The sequence below is a fragment of the Chinchilla lanigera genome, unplaced genomic scaffold, assembly GCF_000276665.1.
Source record: "Chinchilla lanigera isolate Chin_1 unplaced genomic scaffold, ChiLan1.0 scaffold00037, whole genome shotgun sequence".
Classification (NCBI taxonomy): domain Eukaryota; kingdom Metazoa; phylum Chordata; class Mammalia; order Rodentia; family Chinchillidae; genus Chinchilla; species Chinchilla lanigera.
In genome coordinates, this window is record NW_004955438.1 from 14,506,796 (window position 1) to 14,510,479 (window position 3,684).

The 3,684-nt window shown below is 50.5% G+C and overlaps 1 long non-coding RNA gene across 1 annotated transcript; it reads left to right on the top strand.

The window, feature by feature from the left end:
- Window positions 1-200: 200 nt before the first annotated feature.
- LOC102026159 lies at window positions 201-2,931 on the top strand. Its single transcript, XR_261932.2, has 3 exons — window positions 201-289; window positions 2,311-2,395; window positions 2,901-2,931. It is a non-coding gene; the product is annotated as an uncharacterized LOC102026159 (long non-coding RNA).
- Window positions 2,932-3,684: the final 753 nt, after the last annotated feature.

A 3,684-nucleotide genomic window follows, 5' to 3' on the forward strand; every position in this document is an offset into this window, starting at 1 on the left:
GTGAAAACACAAACCAGGCACAATCCCTGTGGGGCTCTTCCCAGCATTTGATCATTCTGTCCCCTGTTGGTGACCCCTGACTGTCTCCGAGGGATGTCATAAATGGATGGAATTCATGGAACACAAGGGGTCTGGCTCTACGTACCGTGCCTTAGCAGCAAGGGAGGTCTGGCATTTTCAGCTTCTGTGGTGGGAGGCAGCTCCATCTTTTCAGATGGGGGATTTAGCACGAGACAAAAGGGTTCCAGTCCTAGAGGCCAAAACAGATAACAAATGTCCACTATGGCCTGTAAGTATCAAAGTTGGGTTTCCAGTCCTTATCTTTCCAACCAAGGCCAAGCGATTAATTATTACATGGCAGGTCTTTAGCTGGTGCATAAAAGCTGCTCCCAGGATCCAGAAGCACTTGGTGTGGAATGGGTTGAAAACTGCAGACATGAATGTGAGCACGCATGCATGCACGCGTGTGCACACACACACACACACAAGCACATGCTGTGCACACACACTTGTTCCACTTTGACAGTCAGAGCACCGAGCTTCCCGTGGGTCCTTCCCCCAGTTGTGCCCACATGCACATCCCATGTGGGCCCCTAGCACCGTGCGTATCCTCAGTGACATGCCATGTGTGCTCTTTTTTGGCGTAGGAGCAGACAGGTCCCCAGTGAGCAGGAGGAGGAGCCCCTCCTCCCCGCCCCACATCTCACAGCCTGGACCTTCCAATCTCCCTGCTGGGTTCTTCCTTTCCCTCTGGAGCCCAAATCACAGCTCACCCAGGCGTCAGTGTCTGGTAGGGACCGGAAGGAGGAGACAGCAAGCAGTGTAGGTGTCCAGAGGAACAGGAGAGGCTAAATTGAGGTTTGGAAATCAAAACCTTTCCCCGTTTCTCTGTTCCTAGAGCTCTTGGTTGGAGCAGCCCAGGCCTCTGCTTCTTCCTTCCTCTGGTCTCAGGCTCTGTTGAGCCCCATCCCAGGGTGCTGGCTCCTTATCCCTTCTACCCTGGAGATCTGGATCTCTCTGGCCTTGGGCAAATGCTCTAAATACCCACACCATCCTGATCCTGGTCTCATCTCCCCAGCACCCTTGCACCTAGCAAACAACGCTTGTGGGCTGCTCTTCCCACACGGGAATGACAGGGCTGCAGGAAGCCATGGATTCCCCAGCTCAAGGCTGCACTAGCGGGCAGGAAACACAGGGAGGGAAACTTTTAGATGCAGAGCCACAAATAAAAAGACAAATTCTAGGAGTCCTACATTTAATTACAAATTCCAGAGGGGGAGGGGTGAAGAGATAAGGTAGATGAATCAGTTAACAGCTGCAAGCAAAGCCAACAAAAGACTGTTTATGCTGAAACCTTGACTTAAATCCCATCACAGTCCACCAGGGCCATCAATCCCTGTTTCCATGTAAACTTCTGGTTTATTAACCCCAACCAATCCAGAAGCAAGCAGGACTTCTAACACATGTTACAACATGGGAGAAGCTTAGAAATGGTATGATGGGTGAAATAAGCAAGCCATAAAAGGACAAAGATTGTGTGACTCCCCTTGTCTGAGTTCCTACACTTGTTAGATTCTTAAAGACAGAAAGAAGAATGTGGTTGCCAGTGGTAGGGGGAGTTAGTATTTGAGTGGTACAGAGGTTCAGCTTGGGAAGATGGAAGAGTCCCGAAGATGGCAGCTGGTGACGACTGTACAACAATGTGAACGCACTTCTGTGAATTATTATCACATTACAGTGTGAATGTCATGGAACTGTACACTTAAAAAGGATGAAAACGGCTGGGTGTGGTGGTTTGTAATCCTGTTTGTAACCCCTGTAATTCCAGCTACTCAGGAAGCTGAGGCAGGAAGATCTCAAATTCAAGGCTAGCCTGGGCATCACATTAAGGCTCTGTTTCAAAAACTACCAAAGGGCTGGGGACACAGCTCAGTGGTAGAGCACCCATGGGTCCAGTCCTTAGCACCACACCCACCGAGACACACAACCATGAAGGTTAAAATGGTAACTTTTATGTATATTTTACTACAAACAAAATGACATAATGAAATTCTGCTCTAAACAAACACTTCTTGATGTGGTCTGAGAACTTGATAGATGAGATGCACTCTGGACAGTGCGATGCGATGCCAGCACACAGGCATATCTGGGCTTTTGTGGCACTGCCATTCTAGAAGGGAGGCTGGAATCTGGGTGCAATCCACTCACCCCTCTCCAGATACCTCCAATCCTCGCTGCCTCCTCCTACTCTCCATAGGGCCACGTGCAAGGCCTCTTCCTGCTCTAACTGCCTCATTCCTTGCAAGCCAGTTTCTACAAGCAAGTCAGCAACTAAGACTGCGGCAGATTAGGGACAACTGCTACAAAGGACCTGTGTAGGGCACGGTGATGGGAGGTAAGTGGGGTCTCTGGTGTGTGCAAAGGGGAGGGACCTTTGAGATTGGGTAACTAGTGAAGGCTCTGATGACAGAGAAGAGCTTCTGAACCAAGTAGTGAAAATTGAGAGGGAGCTACAGCACAGCAGGACAGCCCAGGGAAGAAGCTCAGGCCAGAAGTGGCTCAAAGCACAAAGTCTCAGTGGCAAGAAAGATCTGGGAATGTCCGCGGCACTAAATGGAGGTTACTGTGACTGGATGCATGGAGCGATGGACGGAAGTGGGGAGGTTCAGGCTGGGGAGTGGGGAGCAGTCTTTGGAGGGTGTGTAGGAGTGGTCAAGTCACCTATGGTTGAGTGAAATGAGGAGTCGTTGAAAGGCTTTAAGCAAGGAGCTGATATAATCCAAAGTGCTTGGGGGTGGTGTGTGGATTGAACCCAGGATCTCAGGCGTGCTGGGCCTCCTCTACCAATGAACTACCCCTTGGGTCCCTGACTTACACTTTCTTTTTTTTTTTGGTACCAGGAATCGAACTCATGACCTCAAGCTTGCCAGGCAAGTGCTTATGCCACTCAGCCCTACCCCCAGCCCTAATTTACACTTTTTGATAGCAGTCTCCAGATGCTCTGTGGAAACTGGACTGCAGAGCAAGAGGGGAGGCAGCCAGGTTGGGGTACAGTGGAAAGGGCATTGGTGTGGCTCCAGGGAGAGTGGTGGAAGCTTGGAATTGGGGGGTCTGGGAGGGGTGCACAGATTTCACCCAGGTTCCCTACACACAAAACCAGGAAGTGCCGACAGGATTCATGTGCAGGTTGCAGGAAGGGAGGGGTCAAGTTTGACTCCTGGACTGAGACTCGGAGCAGCAGGTGGCTGTGGATGCTTCAGGGGAGAGGAAGAGGCTTGCGGCAGCGTCACGATTCTGTTCCAGAGCTCTTTTCCTGCTGTTATAGTGCCTCCCTCAAGTTAATAAAATAAGAACATCAACACTACCCCTCCCCCAGTTGTCCCTGCCTAGTGGGCAAATGTAAATGCCAAGGGATGTGGGCGGTCTCAGGAAGCAAGAAAGGGTTCTCAGGTACAGCACAAGCTCCAAGAGAGCATTTTCTCATCGCCACAAAAGGGGTTACAAAACACACAGTATGTTTGACCACTGATCATGAAATCAGCATCTTTAAACAAGGTCTTCCCAGAAGCAGATCCTGAGACGAAGGTCACAGACAAGGCCCCGGGAAACCTGGTAGGAGCGAGGGCCACGTGTGAGAGGCTGGGGAAGGAGCCAAGCTAGACTTTGGTACTGAGAAGGTGACAC